This window comes from Asterias amurensis, chromosome 4, assembly GCF_032118995.1.
Source record: "Asterias amurensis chromosome 4, ASM3211899v1".
Classification (NCBI taxonomy): domain Eukaryota; kingdom Metazoa; phylum Echinodermata; class Asteroidea; order Forcipulatida; family Asteriidae; genus Asterias; species Asterias amurensis.
The window spans coordinates 10,423,181-10,439,728 of record NC_092651.1 but is presented as its reverse complement, the minus strand read 5'-3'; the positions used below and the strand labels follow the sequence as shown (position 1 = coordinate 10,439,728).

General features: G+C 37.7%; 2 protein-coding genes across 9 annotated transcripts in view; one reads left to right on the top strand and one right to left on the bottom strand.

The window, feature by feature from the left end:
• LOC139935711 (calcium uptake protein 3, mitochondrial-like) overlaps positions 1–16,548 on the bottom strand; it is a 201,568-nt gene that overhangs the window by 142,064 nt on the left and 42,956 nt on the right. The window lies entirely within an intron of this gene.
• LOC139935713 (fibroblast growth factor 16-like) overlaps positions 1–16,548 on the top strand; it is a 69,059-nt gene that overhangs the window by 12,950 nt on the left and 39,561 nt on the right. The window contains exon 1 of one of the 2 annotated variants that reach the window (XM_071930257.1): positions 11,281–12,105. The exons of the other annotated variant lie outside the window; for it this stretch is intronic. The gene's annotated coding sequence lies outside the window, so the exon portion shown is untranslated. Of the gene's footprint in view, positions 1–11,280; positions 12,106–16,548 lie in introns of those variants that run through there. 2 annotated transcript variants of the gene reach the window in all.

Genomic DNA, 16,548 nt, shown 5'->3' with positions numbered 1-16,548 from the left:
TACCTCACTATACAATGCCTCAAATCCCATATAAAACTGCCCTTGTAAACATACAATTATTTGTCTGGATGAGTAAGCTAAAGACCCATATTGCACGTAAATACGCTCTACTACTACTCAGGGTATAAGAAATAAGATTGGAATGCATGGATCAAGGCCCTTGGGGCGGCCATGAATAACACTGGATACCCAAGAGCCCATTTAAACGGTGTAATCGCCCTTGCAGCGTTGTTAATGACGTTCATTTGTCATGCCAAGCTGAAACATCATCAAACCATATATTAGTCTGGTTTCCCCCAAAAAACCGTCAGGATTTCTTGGAGAGAGCGTAATAAGGCAAGCATTTCTGAGCAATACGCAATATGGATCCACCTGTTCGGTCCGCAGCTCCCACATTGTATCAATCTGGTAATATCTCAGTCTGATTGTGAACATGAGACACATGGAGTACACCTGTGCCAAGTGCACAGTTGAACTCTAAACACTCCCAGTGGGATACCACACTTGTAAGCCTTCATTTCCCTATCACCTTCCTTGTTTTTGGCTTGCCACAGGGGTGAAAAGGATACAGTTTTGTTTGTAAGTTTACAGCACTGCATGGTAACAATTTCATGCTGTACAAACTTCTGCTATCCAACTGGTTGCCAGTCATTTAATAACCATACTGCTTGAAAATGAATGGTGAGCTCTATTTTTTCCACGTCTTCCTAATTCTCAGCATGGAACTTAATCGTTTATAAACAATGTTCTAATTTCCACCAGATAAAAAACAAAATAAACTTCTCAGAATAACTGCCTGACATGCTAATTCGCTGACTAAGAATCACACAAGCTTAAAAAAAAATCACTGTTTTTCCTCCAATAAATTTGTATATTCCTTAAAAAATATGCATTTATATGCTTCAATATTTTTTCCTTCAAAAATGTGCATATGCTTCGTTAAACTTTCAAGATTTGTGGCTGTCGGTCAAGAACTCTTATACTGAAAAAACCATGAGCAATCTATTCCCAGACTAACCAAACACAAACAAGGTTGTACTTGTTTGATGTGTAATAATAAGTGGCAAGTGCTACATCTTCATCTTCCCCCTGGTGTGTGAAGACTCCAGAGGGCCATGAAGTGACAATTTGCGAATTACTTCTGTTTTCATTTGCCCAGCTTTCTTGATAGATATAGCTCTCAGCTGTTGAAAGTTGATGTCATAATCTCAAGTGTGTTATCGTTGCACAAGTGCCCAATGAAGATACAATAAACCTCCAGGCGGGAATGATCTATTTCACATTTCTGTTATTCATCACAGATCTTTAGAAACACGGGATGTACACGATGTACTGTTAATAAATCTACACTTCTTTCAAGTTAAAAGTAACCATACTTCATGGAGGCAATGAAGTCAATTGACTCCATGCCCCTTGGTCATGACATTAGTGCCGTTAAAATGCTCCAGTAGAAACTTACATTTTCCTCATAAGCTGCACAGAGAAAATGCCTTGGTGCCCTTGCTCTTTCAAAAGCGAAGCATACATGCCTGAACAAGGACTATAAAGCAGCCTACATGTACATCTTGTGAACCCTGTAAAAGCACTCCTCCAAAAACACAACTGCAACTATAATGCACATATATTGCACAAAACAACTTTAAAAAGAAAGATCACATTAAAATCCACACTAATTATATCTTTTTAAAATAATTTGCGATGATTAAAACCTACATTTAAACAAGTCTACTGTATTAGGCCAAGTTCGATTGAGGTTCTACCGATCCATTATGGCGAAACAAAAGAGATTACGTGCCCACCCGTTCTTCACCGAATGTACATTTCAAACCTTTGACTTGTGATAAATAATTAAATTTTCTTGTTTATAAAATGAGATTCCGTTTGATGATTTACGCAAAGTAATACCCGCAGACAAAAATATGGTAATGGTTTCAGCTTAAATACATATCTCCATCCCTTTGTTATCATAACCTTCTCAAAGAAAAACCATCTGGGACTCCCCATGACTGTAACACTCAAAGTGCATCTTGAAAAGTACACACAGTTCTGTCCTTTCGTTTCAAGAAATAAGGCACATGTGGTGCAGGCCATATATTGATTCTAGGAAAACTGACTGGGCTTGTGCAATTGTTTATTTGTGTGTGTTTGTAGGGTTTGTTTTGAGACCGTTCCAGTGTTGGCAAGAAGAGATATAAATTGAACCGTTTAAGCCTAATAAGTTTCTCTGTCCTTCAGTTGTACTGTGTAACAGGCAAGATCTGGCGTCTTTACTTTATTTGTTTGGTTACTTTTATGTTTAGGCTTTTGAGTTCGTAGAAATAACTATTTATCCACAGTTCACCAGGATACGGTCATGCGCAACAATAACAGACACAGCTGTACGAATCGCATTAAACTAGGTTCATGCTGTGAAGAGGCCGCATCATCATACTTGTAACAGCAAATGTTGAAATCTTTTCATGCAGGTCCGAACCATACCAAACCTCTAGCCCCTGGGTTATCTCGATGGTCTAGTGGTTAGACATCTGCTCTAGCAAGGCAAAATTCGTGGGTTTGAATCCCATCCAGTGATTTTCATGTGTTTTTTTTGTTTTCACAGAACTCTTGAAAGTACTCAGTATACAATGCAATTATCCACATCGGTGTGATGGTGAACAAATCATATCTGTATCTCGAGAATATTCCCGAAGATCTTTGTACTTCCAGCAAGTTCGCTGCCATGTAGGATCAGTGATTCATGAATTAATAGTAATACATTCAACGAGACCCAAGGAAGACCCCAAAACTACCACCAACAAGCTGTTTCGTGCCAGTGCACAATCCTATGAGTACGTCAGACCCTTTACATCCAACCCCCCATCTCCCCACACCCCCACCATGTCCTGAACATGCCATTGTAAGACTAGAAGAGATGAATTTGCAATCTGATACTACCGCTAATGCTGTAGATTATTAGAGGCAGACAATTCATGGTGAGGCTCTTGATCATTTTACACCACACCTAATTTGACAAATATCCTCCAGTCATTCTTCCCTCCGCCCATGCACTTAAGCAATTTGCTCTATTGACATTTCTGACTCAATTCAAGTTCTATATTGACTTGTCTTTTACTTATTGGTCGTCATAAAAGCATTTTTGTACAACTAAACGATAAATATTATCATCCACCACCTTAAGGTAATTTTAAAATTTTGTTCTTATAAATATTTAACGTGTAGGCCAACTTTTAGAATGAAAATCCATAGAATGTAAAATCACATCCAACAAAAACTTGTCCACTTTGCTACAATTCTACATTCTACTTTGATTAGCCAGTGCAATTTGACAGTTTTTAAGAAGTAAGCTGCCCTAAAACAAAATCGTTGTGACCAATTGTCACATCATTATAACCATAGAAGACAAATATTTAACTTTCTATTAAAACAGCATACCTTAAATGTCCCGATTCAAAAGTTTTGTTCTTCAGTTTTTCAAATAATTGTTTTGACAGGCCCATCCCCCCAAAGTTATTATTTTTTTAAAGTATTAAATGGCTTCATAATATTATCTACACACTGAAGAGCAAAGTGTATGTCTCAAATGAAACAGATAATTTAGATCAACAGTCTCCAACATCAGTAGTTTCCAGTGGCTTTCCCTTTTTAACAAACAACTTTGTAATTCAATCAGGAATGAAATTAACGATCTTACCTCACTGGGTATTATTTCCTCTGCTTTTTTCATTTCTTGAACAATTGATTTTGATTTTCAGTTTATTCTTTTGACCCACTCACCTACAATTTCAAATAATTATTGATTGTTTTAAAACATTGACTATTCTAAATGACCCCTAAAAATATTTATTAAAGGAACGTTACAGAATTGGTAAGAAACAAAAACCGTGAAGATCACAGATTTACATAAAACTTACACGGTCTAATCATGATGATAGTAGAAAACATCCCTTGAAATATTTCTGTCTGTAATTTCATACTTGATGAGAAAAAAATAGTCTAATTTCGCGTTTGGAGTTTATCGCTCGGAGAGCGTTTTATTCATTTTTTGTTTTGGCATCGATGCAATGCAAAATTTGTAATCGTTTTTTTCACTATTCTCTTGTGACCCAGATGGCCGATCGATCTCAAACTTCTACAGGTTTGTCAGTTTATATATATGGTGGATGACATAAAGTGCTTACACTGCCAGCAACATTTTTGCAAGTAAAACCAATTCTGTAATGTTCCTTTAACCAAGTAAAATGTTATCTTACTACACAGACTTTTCCTTATCTTTCAAACATAATCCAATAGGCAGATACATCCTATCATCTTAACAGAAAGAAAAAAATGGAAAAGTGTTTTTTTTTATCTATCATCTTGATACTGCCCAGCATGAAATAATCTGGAAAGGGGTTATTTCCAACCACCAGATTATGACACTGTCAGAGCCCACATCGCAGATATGCCGTCAACAATTTCCTGAAATGTTTTCACATAGGTTGATTCACTTCTCAGGAAGTTGATGAAATTCTACATAATTGGAAACTGCTGTGTCCCTTTTACAGACTAAATTTTAGGGAAAATGCCCCTAGTAAAAGATTCAACAATTTTGTTTTCAGTTTGCTTTATGTCAACTAGGCCCTATGTGTTTCAAAGATACAAAATAATCAACTGGGATCCTCTAAAACTGGAACAATGACATTTGAAAAACAATTCATGAATTAAAGTGATCAAAACCTATGAAATCAGGGCTCAAATTTAACATTGGACCACAGTCCCGAGGCCAGTGATTTTGGTGTTGGGCCAGTAACTTCATGACTGGACAAGTAAGACGGTCTTGTGTTTTTAATTGAATAATAAAATCACACTGTGTGATAGTGTGTTAAAATGTTGACTTCGAGTCTGATCAACACCTTTCAATTCTATTGAGTAAAGAAGTTTGTACCCATAATGACAATGAGAAAACAAATTAGTTATAGCATATGTCTTGGTAGTGTGTGTTTTTTTCTTCAAATAAAAACAGTATGCCTGTTTACCTGGTTTGGTCTCAATTAAAACAATTCGGTACAGTATACATTTTGAGCAACAAGCCAAGAGGTTTTGTGGATTCCCCCCAAAATGCATTTAAGTTAATTAAGCTCATAGGTCTTGAATGTTCTGATCTTGTTTAAAACAATTCTGAGCCAGTTAACATTTTGAGCAACAAGCCCTGTGTTATTGTGGATTTCCCCCTAATTCAAGCCATGTAAATGTATGCATAGCTCTTGAATTTTGCACTATAAAAAAAAGTGCTCCAACTTTATACATAAGATGACATCAAAATCCCCCTAAATGTTGCCTTTTGTTACAACAGCATACAACTCTGACCTAATTCTACAAACAGGGTGAACAAACTTATGATTTCTTTCAAAAGATATTTATTTCAGACTAGAGCAAGCGTAAACAATTTGATTTATGTAGAGTCGGAACCCTGGACAAAAACATTAACAGACTTCTCAAAACGCTTTAGGAAATTAAAAGTGAAACTAGCCACGTCTTATAGAGCAACACAAACATCTATTACAGAGTTATATTTAGAAGAAGAATCGGATGAAGAAACCGATCCTCTTCTTTCTTGTGAAGACAAACATCTTTAAATGATAGGTTGTTAGATTTATTGCGGCATAGAAGGGTTAAAAACATGACCATAAATATGTCTCAAAAGGGTTACAAACTTGATTCAATTTAAACTGTCTGGGGAGGACAATTTGAATTCTCAACCATCTTCCATCACATAATGCAGTTTTTCTAAAGCCATCACAACAATTATTTGTGTGGAGGAGAAACATTTAAAGGCACAGGACTTGTCTAAGACCAGTCTTCTCACTTGGTGCATCTCAACATATGCATAAAATAAAAAACCTGTGAAAATTTGAGCTCAATTGGTCGTCGAAGTTGCAAGATAATAATGAAAGAAAAAACACCCTTGTCACACCGAGGTGTGCGCTTTCAGATGCTTGATTTTGAGACTTCAAATTCTAAATCTGAGTTCTTGAAATCAAATTCGTGGAAAATAACTTCTTTCTCGAAAACTACGTCACTTCAGAGGGAGCTGTTTCTCACAATGTTCTTTAGTTATACTATCAACCTCTCCCCATTACTTGAAATCAAGAAAGGTTTTATGATAATAAATATTTTGAGTAACTACCAATAGTGTCCACTGCCTTTAACAGTAGGGTATGGAAATGAGAAACACATTCTGAATGTTAACGCGCAGCAATCTTTGCGAAGAGAAATTAATTACAAACTGATTAAGTGGTACACACATGTTAACAATGCCAAGCTGTATACATGTGTGTGTGTTGAGTACATCCCAACTTAATGGGTTAACCTTGGTTTACTGTGCCAATTTCAATCTTCTTGAAAAAAGACATACACTCCTCAGTGTCACATTTATTGATATCAAGGTCGCCTGAGGTCAGTGGCTCAGTCTTACAGCATCACTCTGTACAAATATACAGCCACAGCATGAACAGCCCAGGACCCTGGCAAATCATACAGGGGACTACTCACAATCACATGATGATGGCTTGTGGGATGCACAATGAGAAAAAAACAAACAGATACTAGGCCTAAATTATATAATGTTTCATGTGAAAAGACACTTTTAGTCAAGCACTATTTACGTAACTGGTGCAGGGGAGATATTATTGTTTCCTTGAGCTCAGCCACACTAAAACTTAAATAGTGCATCCATATTATTAGTTAAATAGTCAAATGTGTAGCTTCGGTTGGTGAAAATCAACCAACTAATTACTTAAGAGAAAACTGATGATATACCAGCAGAGTGCATTTGTATCAATATCTCAAAACTAGTCTCTCGACAAGTTTTTTTTTCATCAGTTATTTTAATTTCCAGTTATTTTTCAATGTATGAGTATATGAGGCCGACCCCTACACCTTTACTGACAAAGTCATCTGAGACTACAATTAATGAATGTCTGGCTGATGTTGGCCGTATATCTGATTAGTTAGGTTTCATATTTCCGTTGGAATCAATGTAGATCGTACACTACATGAACCAGCTGGCATAAGTGAAGGGAAGGAAACATAAGACTGGAAAGTGAAGAGACGTTATTAACTCGTGGGTACATACCATTTACAATCAAATGCTACGATTGAAAGAGAGCATTCCTACACATCGGTCACAATTACAAATCAGTCTACAATGATTATATCACAGTAGACATTACATACTGCACAACACTAAGATGGTTATTGTGTATACTCCATTGAGAAAAAAAGGAAAAAAAGGGGGAAAAGGATAAATGATCGCTTCGATTTAGAAGACCTTCTTTCTGTTTGCTTTGCTGGAGCATAAGTAGAGCTGCCAACAGGTGCATAATGCAATCATGGAGGTTTTGTACCTTACAAAACAAGATATTTACTCTCTAATGTAAAAAGGTTAAAATTTCACTCTCTCGCCGAGTGGTGTAAGTTTCGCTCTTTTGAGAATGAAAGTCAATCAGTGTCACTCTTTTTGAGTGAAAATAGAACAAACTTCAGTCTAAAACGAGTTGAAAGTACTCGTCTTTCACTCTAAAAAGAGTTTTCCTCCATATGGCTCTTTAGAAGAATGGTATGGCCGACAAAACGAGTGGTTTTACACTCTTTTAGAATTACATTCAACATAATTAGAAAAAAAGTTCTCATAATCAGGGAGATTTGTTTTCAAATTTGTTCACCAGAAACTGCAAAAAGTGGTTTACTTCCATGGTACTTCTTGCAGAATCAATGAGACCTGAATTTTGTCATCACTAGACCCTTCTTTTCCTTCCTGGCAAGAAGCCTTTTTTTTTGGGGGGGGGGGGGGGGTTGGTTGATTTAACATTATGCATGACAAATCACCTGACAAGGTACAAGTATGTCTATCTAGATTCACATTGCCACACTAACCTTTTTTCTGGTATTGAAAACAGTTTACAACAAGTATCTGTAACAACAAGATAATTCTACCTCACTTTGGAGAGTATTGAAACGAAACAGGCTTTCATTCAAGGGGATCCCCTTAACACTAACAGCGTTATAATAAACTCTTGCAATGAACTTTATTGGTTTCAGCGCCATGCATGGAAACTCATATATACACCATCCATGTATGGCGGTTGATATACACACAGGTTCTTAATTGGCCTGTTGGAAAAACAAAAGCCTAAATATAGCTAACTTATTTACATCAGAACTGTCACGCAAGGCTCGACGGCGAGTCTGGGGTACCAACCTACTTTTCCTAGAGTACATGTGTTACTGGCCAGTCGCAGACACCAGCTTTGATCAAATCCTTATAGTGCATCTCATCCAGTTCCTAACAAATGATAAAGTCAGCGGCATGGACATGTATCATTAATCAGTTGGAATAACAACAATTATACAACCAACCTTACACGATCATTTTATAGGCCTGGGGTGGATTTCACAAAGAATAGTTTTTATCTCGAGTTAGGACGAGTTACTCGTTTTAACTTAGGGCCAGTCTTAAAGTCACCTTGAAGTGGTATTTTGTCAAAATAAAGCTTTTGTCACTAAAATATGTGTTTTGATGAGTGGAATATGAATAAACAATTAACTAAAGTTTAAAAAAATTACAAATTTGAAAATAAGCCCGACCCGAGAGGGCGCTGTTCGTGACGTCAATCGAGGCGTGATGAATCGCATGCAGTGCGAACACAAGATAGTGACGCTTGGCGCAAGCTAAAAACATGCCCTCAAAGTTGAAACAATACCTGAGCAAATGTTCCTTTAGGTTCGTTACTTCTTTCAGGTACCTTCTTCAACTTCCCCACTAGCTGGAAAAATTGTTTGGATGGCGTCATGTTTTAGAAAAGAACTTTTCTCTTCATGTCAAAATGTGTAGTGTATTCCGGATTCTCGAAGCACGGCGGCTGTTTGCTGCACAGCGCTGGAAAAGACTTGCAAATATTAACTGACCCCATCTTTAGTTGTTTTGCTGCATCCAGCAGTAATACACCTAGGCGACATTGCCGGAAAAATGCAAAAAAAAACTTTTTCGAAACATACAAACTCACGACTAGGACTTGAATGTACTTGCACGTACGTGTGTTCGATGTTCGATCGAGGCAAAGTCTGCCTCGATTGACGTCACAATAGGGATAGGCAGAGTCACCCCCCAACTTTTTTTTTGGTTGACATATAAATCGTTAAAAACAATTACTAACAAAATTCTTTTATTGTTCAGAAACATATACTCTAATGTTTGAAGAAAAAAATTATATTTCCAGGTGACTCTAAGTTTTTAGTAACTCCTAAAGAGTCCTAGGAATAGTCCTAAGTTAGGACTATCTTTTTGAAATTGACGCCATTCAAGAAAAATAAAAAACATAAACTTTGTATGTATTTGGTATATTTTTGATTTGGGGTTGAACAAAGAAAGTTTGACTACAGTATGACTCGAACCAATGACCAGCTGTTTCAGGACTTTATCTTTTCAATGCAACAGTTCACAGAGCCTAATAATACAACCAACCTAACAACATTTTTAGATAGAACTGGGGTCGATTTCACAAAGGTAGTCCTAACTTAGTACTAGTCCTAGGCAATGCTAAGAGATAGGACCAGTCCTAAGTTAGGATGAGTTACTGGTCCTAACTTAGGACCAGTCCTATCTCTTAGCATTGCTAAGGACTAGTCCTAAGTTAGGACTACCTTTGTGAAATCCACCCCTGGCGTAAAAGAAACCTCAGTTTTTAATGCATTTTGGGTATATTTTTGATTTGGGTTGAACAAAGATAAACTGTCTTGAGTGGGACTCGAACCAACAACCTCCGAGTTAACTGTTTTAGGTAGGTATATTTTAACTTTTGAGTGCAACAGTTCCCAGAGTCCCATGTGTTGTGTAACGCATGTAAAAGAACCCAGTGCACTTTTCGAAAAGAGAAGGGAGGGGTTCGCCCTGGTGTTCCTGGCTGTGGCTGCTGTATGCGCCATAGCACCTTGTAAACCCTCATAAGTTGATAAATAATTGGGTCTCAAAATTCATCACTGCAATTACCTATCTTTCTGAAAGTTTGTATTTACTCAGCGCCTTGAGTACCTTGTTTGGTAGATATGTGCGCTATATAAGACTTTGATATTATATTATTATTTAAATAAAAAAAAGTATAAAAACAATTTGGCTAACTGATGAAGAAGGCCTCTGACCTTTAAAAAAATGTACATGTTCCAAACTTGCAACATTATAATCGTTGGGTAAATGAATGTTAATGACGGAGATTGACTGAGACACCTTGAATGTATCAGGGCCAAGTGCCCCTGGGCATAAAAACACAAGTTCCATCAATTCCATGAGGGTTATTTTCGTTCACGGGTCTGTCATTGTTATTGAGTCGCACTAGCCTCACGGTTAACAAACCCGGCGGTTAGGAAACAAATCTTCCCGACTTCACCATACCATCACACCCCAACAATAGCCTGTAATACTAAAGAATGTAAGTATTTTAATACCACACAAAAGAGTCGTTCCAGCCCTATGGAACCTGACTAAAGTAAATACTTACATCTATCAAAAATCACTTTTATGTAGGCCAGTAACACAATCTCCTTGATGTAACCCGTGGCTAGGTTCACCATTGAGAGGAGATCAGCCTTCTGGCCACCACTGGTGTGATGCTTTTATCCTTAACTGAACCTAGAACTTGATAACAAGGTACAACATGTCTCTGCTGTTACAATTTGATGAAAAGGTTTAGATTATGGACAGACAGCAGTGGATATAGCTTACAGCTATTGGCGGTGCCATTGACTACCTGGTGATAATAAGTCATTTTACATGGTTGGAGATATGAGCTAGGGGTATCTCAGGAGGAAGACTGTAACTCTTGGTAAGTTATAACAGCCTCCCCCACCATGATTGGAATACTTTTGTTTTGGCGAGTTTTTAAAAACAGCCTCCCCCACCATGATTAGAATACTTTTGTTTTGGCGAGTTTAAAAAGTAAAAAAGTTTATGAAAACCAAAAGGCATTTTGCTCTTCCCTTGAAAATAATTCAGGAGAAAGACTTTAACTTATGCGTTTGGTAAGTTATTGTAAAGCAGCTTCCCCCCACCATGATTGGAATATTTTTGATTTCGTGAGTTAAATGTAGATGTAGACACACTGATGACAGTATTTGCCAAACAAAGAGTGTGGTGCCTCAACTAATCTATGCCTAAAACATGGGAAATAGTTTATTATAAACTGACACATTTACCCAACAAAAGCTCGCAATCAATTAAACTACCTGAAATTGCATTGGTCACCATCCTGCACCTTATCATAGCCTGGTACTATGTACCTGTAGTTCAATTTCGCAGACCCTCCCATCTGCACAATGGGTGGAAGGTTTGAGTCCAGGCTTATGAGAAGAGCCTTCATCAGCTGTTAGGATGAGTGAGTGACAGTCCTAGGAGGTGGATCAACTGGAGGCCTGATGAATAAGTATTGTCTCAGCTCACTCAAGGCCAGACCAAGGGGGTTGCCAGGATAGTTCAACTCAAGGGATACTTCAATGCTTCAACTTTGTGTAGCCACAACAGGGGGGCAGTAAGATCCTACATACAGTTCCATTGCTCTCATTGCTTCAACAGGAAGGATTAGGACATCCTTGGACTTCAAAATGCATCTTCTCCGCAACCCTCAATGCCTTCAAGATCTGCTGTGACCAGCAATTACATCAGATCACATAAGTTCACAAAGGAGTCCTTGCCCTAGCAGAATGTTCCTCTTTGTTGTTTCCATTGGCCAAAGTGTGACAAATAAGGACAAAGGCAATTCGCTCTAAATTGTCGTTTTGTTTGGACTGAACTCGATGAAACAAGGCTGACCACACACAGCGAAGTTACTGAATACTTGGTCATCTTTAAAAAGAGGAAACTTGGGTTGTACCACAACCTGCCCTGCCTGGATTGCATACAGACTTTTTACAGAAGAATCAAGCCAAGTTATCAGCAGTATCAGTATCGAGACACACAGTTCAACTAGTCAATTTAATACAAGTCTGAAAGAGATCTGACTGGCATCACAAAGCAAAAGAATATGTAACTACCAACCGATAAATCCTGGATTGTCACAAATATTCACTGTATTGAAGGTGAGTTCCTTTGCATGCCGTTGAATTTTTTTTTTACTATAAAGAATAGACTGCACCCATCTGTCATAACCTGTACAATAAAAAATACATCACAGAAGTATGCAGTGCATTGTGCAATGCTTTGTGGCATTTACAAAGCACTATTGTCAAACCATACTATTGACAATATATCAGGGCAAATTATAATGCTGACATAGAATGGTTTTCCCCCACTTGTGACTATTTAGGAACATTATCTCACAAATTGCATCATGTATGTTATTGTGTATGAGTCCTTTACTTGCAGTCAGTTTGGCTTTTTCCCAACGTGTCTGAACAAGCAGTATAAGACCTTTGCCTGGTGGCCTATTTAGTCCATTTCTAACAACCGCTGCAATATTTGCATAAGATATAAACAATTGTCAAGTATAATTTGTCTAGGACCTTTAATAAAAAAATCACATCACAGTTACAGACTTGATCTACATGTAATAAGCTCTAAAAATAGTACAGAGTCTCTGAACTCTTTTAGCGCATGCTACACACTCTATATCTACTCAATGATTAAGACACACATAGTGAAGTGTTGCAGTTACACCATCTTTCCAATACTGTCCCAAGTTAACTATCAACTTCCTCCAAAAAGGTCAAAATGACCTTTGGTATGACCCCGAGCTGTGCAATCCCACTGGTCAGCAAGGATTGTTTGGGAGATAATATCGGTAGTGGTGGATTACTGTCCAGAGAGTCACTCACCCAAGAGGATGAATAAAGACGGTATCAATATTTAGGAGATCAACGTCTTATTACTTTCATCCTTGGAACATAAATATTGTCTGCTTTTTTTTCGCCGGCTGCATTATCAGCACTGTGAGTACAAGGTAAGAAATGCACTCTTCTTAATGGGAGACTTTTGGACGGTCCTTTTTTATTTACTGTTTTCGCCAGTAGTGCGCGTGCTCAGACCTACACGCGCAACACTGAGCATGTGCATGTAGGTCTGAGCCATAACAAATAAACGTTATGTCTGCTGCCACCAGCCTCTCAAAAGTCTCCCATTGTTTAACTAATTCACATTTTGAGTTGTACACTTCAAAATGTTACTCTTCTCTTAAAAAGGTGCTTTAATAAACCATAAGATTTGAACATTATTTATATGGTACATTACTAGTATATTGATCTATTGATACATGCTCAAGGCCATGTATTAGTCATTCTAAAACAAGTGAGGACATTCCTAATTGACAAACAACAACTTTTTGTTATGGCCTTGTTTCACTCCGGCAAATCTGAACATAAATACATTTTCATTCATATTTGTTCCTCATAGATAGACCTGGCCTCAATATGTAGTTCTGTGGTACATCAAAATGTAATAAGACGGCAAACTATTGATGTGATCACAAAAATGGATAAAATCATTTATCTTCAAGCAGGCTTGAATCCTTGATTCTGATTGGTCGATCAGTAGCAGCAAGGATTTAAATCCCACATCACACCCCGCGTATTGTGTGTTCTAACTCCAAGTTTTGCGCAAAACGTACAGCTTAGTGGCACGTTGCATTGAAAATAAATTTGTTTTCACACAAGCCAAGAATATACAAGTTGGATATGGGACGCAGACGCGCTATATTTGTCCATATTCCTCTTGTAGTATAGATTTTGGCCTATAACGCACAAAAAAGAGGTCAGGATGTCCAGACAAAGTAACTTGAGGCAGGGGGGAAGGCGTGTGATAAATGACTTATAACATGTGCAGCCTATTCATTTTTCCCCTTACACGGTTATTTCAACGAACCACATAAACCATACATGCTTAATTTGCTGCAACAAGCTTTGGGCAATTTCCCCTATATAATTAGCAGGTCCAGAAATCTTAACATGGCATGGCACAGATGCAGAAGTAACCACACACTAATCTCATTCTTCCTGCCATACATTAAACATGCAGCCATTTTGTCTGATGGAATTTCATTGGCTTAAAGTTTACTGAGGAAGCCGAGATTACTAGTAAACCAAACGTTGTGAGCAGCTGTCCCTTTGCCCCCACCATACTGTAAAGTCGGGATAGAGGAGTTCATGGTAACACGAACAGAGACCCAAAACCCAGTGATGTAGGATAAATTAGATGGATCCTTGATAGCTGAGAACCTGGTAATTTGCTTTATTCAATGACTCATTTTATGTTTGTTTAGTTCAAACAAACTGAACCTGTAGGGTTGGGGAAAAGTCCCTGGGTATTGCGTCATCGTCAAATCAATTCTATCTTTATCACTGAATCTAGTGCAGTGATTAAAATATGCCCTGGTGCTGGTCAGAGCATGGTCAGAGATATTTGTTGTACTAAACAGAGATGATGTCCATTGGCATCAGGCACTGATCATTGACACCTCTAACAATGGTCCCATAAGACCAGTGGGTATGGATGGTCAACAAATAGAGCACAACAGTATTTTACATATATAACAATGGGTCAATAAAAGTTCACCAATGTCCAATGGGAGTTGTGGTGGAGAGATAACTGTTTATTATCTGTACCAATGTCTGAAGCCTCAGTTAAAAATCAGTGCATTGGACTGTCCCAAATGTCCCCCTAGCCTTGGCTGCCTCAGGCTATTACTCTCCCTGTGGTGTCCAAGGTTGATGGATACACACGTTCCTTCTTATAATGTCTCATCACACAGTGTATGCACAACTGGTAAGACTCTCTTCTTCAAAACTACTATTGTCTATATACTAAAAGGTGCATCATGTTTCTGGTTTTCCATAAATGGATACAGATCTCAATGAAGTTGAGAACTAATCAAGCTCCATTTGATTTTATCAAATAATCATAACTTACACAAATTTAAACTGTGGGACTTTCTCTGCTATTTTATACAGCAATAATGTTTTGTAGTTAAAACAAAACCACAAAGTTCCCTAAAAATAAGAAGTATCCTACCGCATTGCAATTCAGGATATTTATAGGATTTTACGCATGTCGAAATTCATGGAAAACCTTGGGAAGTAGTCTAGGATGTTTGTGTGTCTAGTGGTCAATAAATGATCCAATTACATCATAAGTTCCTGTAAAACAAATCGTGGTACAACCTAATGAGACTTGCTGGCACACACCAAAAACGATGTAGAAACTTTAAAATTCAGAGTTAGTGGTATTCTCACTTTCTACTAGTCATCAGGTTTCAAATGATATAGGTCTATTACTGTTAAACGTACTCCATTCATAACAACTGTGGAGCACAAAAAGGAAGGAAAGTTTTTTACAAATATTTGACCAGGCACACTTATCACCTAAAGCTTTACAAGGTTTGGCCCAGCATACTCTGGGTATATTTTCGCTTTAATACGAATCAGCATTTAAACAGATGTAACACACAACAGTAGTATACACACCCTGGAATAGTAAACAACCACAAGACATAGGTTGAGTAATTTAAATATCTTCATTTCACATGTGTCTGAAAAAGTTTGAAAGTAAGGCCAACTGATAAATAACAATTTCAAACTTAAAGGTCAGTGTCACTCCTGTGCCTTGACCAAAGTTTACCCTTACATGTGTTGGTTACTAATAATCAGGGCCCGCTTTCATAGAGCTGCTTAGGCTCAAAAATAGCTAAGAACAACAAAATTGTGCTGACAAGAATAAGGTTACCAGCCAAAATACCATGTCACATCTACAATTTGTGACTGGTATCTTTCTCATTTCTGCTAAGCAGACAATTGTTTTAAAGCAATAAAATTGAGCCAAGCAGAGATCAAAACAAAACAGAGTGCATCAACTTCCGAACTTTATTTTGGAATTGCTAATGAAAATCTGAACGGCTCATTTGGGATGGTTTGTTGTTATTTTTTAGCTTGGCTTCTGTCCTTTAATTGTCCAAAACAAAATAGCAGACACACTTGATTCACTAGTTACCAAGGAAAGTAGAACAACGTGAAAAACTGTTCCACTCGCACCTTGAGATTTGTGTAGGCCTCTACAAAAACTAATGAATTTATTTCAGAGAAAGTATTAGCTCTGGATTGGTTTTGCTGTAATTTGCACTGTGAACCAAACACTTTGTGGATGTGACTGAATGATGAAAACAACTTACAGGTTCATGGAAATGTTTTAGTATTCTTGTTAAACCTTTAACCTCCAAGAGAACGATTTTCCACTTTAACACTTTAAATATATTATAATTGCTTCCCACTGTACATACTGTGGAGGTCAGTTCAACTTTGACAACCTGGTAGCAAACCCTGTGCTGTAGGGCCCAGTTGTCAAAATCGTCTGGCCCTGGTCCTGACTGAAAGGGGGTACTTTGAAGTTCCCACCAGGTAGGCTGACCATGGGCTGATGAGGTGAGGTGACCCATCTGGTGCCATATGGGTTCCCTGTACAGGTGCGGCCAATTAACCTGGTCATTAGTAACTGTTGAACAAGGCCCAATTATGTGATATCTGTGATGGCTGATTCAA